The sequence below is a fragment of the Carlito syrichta genome, unplaced genomic scaffold (genome assembly GCF_000164805.1).
Source record: "Carlito syrichta isolate Samal-C Ts95f unplaced genomic scaffold, Tarsius_syrichta-2.0.1 Scaffold82655, whole genome shotgun sequence".
Taxonomy (NCBI): Eukaryota; Metazoa; Chordata; class Mammalia; order Primates; family Tarsiidae; genus Carlito; species Carlito syrichta.
Window position 1 is genome coordinate 113,928 of NW_007026751.1, and position 453 is coordinate 114,380.

General features: G+C 52.8%; 1 protein-coding gene across 1 annotated transcript in view; it reads left to right on the plus strand.

Moving 5' to 3' along the window:
• Positions 1-453, plus strand: part of MED14 (mediator complex subunit 14) — an 87,745-nt gene that overhangs the window by 45,005 nt on the left and 42,287 nt on the right. The gene's annotated exons all lie outside the window — the stretch shown is intronic.

The window sequence follows — 453 nt, forward strand, 5'->3', positions numbered from 1 at the left end:
GGGTCTCGAACCCGCGGGCTCAGGAAATCCACTCACCTCAGCCTCCCAAAGACGCGTGATTACAGGCTGAACCACCAAGCCCGGCTTGTGGAGGTGTTTTTCAAACTAGATTCCTTGGAGCAGCTTTGAGTTTCACTGAACTTAATGTGGTTTCCCAGGAAATCTAATGACAGTGATAATGCTCATGCCTGATATGTTGTCACTTTGGTAATGAGTGGCCCTAGAAGCTAGGCTCGGTGGCTCAGCCTTGTAATCCTGCGCCTTTGGGAGGCTGAGATGAGTGGATTGCCTGTTTCCGCGGGTTCGAGACCTGCCTGGGCAGCGAGACCTCATCTCTACAATAAATCAAAAAGAAAAAATCAGCCGGGCGTGGTAGTGCATGCTTGTAATTCCGCTATTTGGAAGGCTGAGGCGGAAGGATCACCGGAGCCCAGCAGGTCGAGGCTGCGGCGG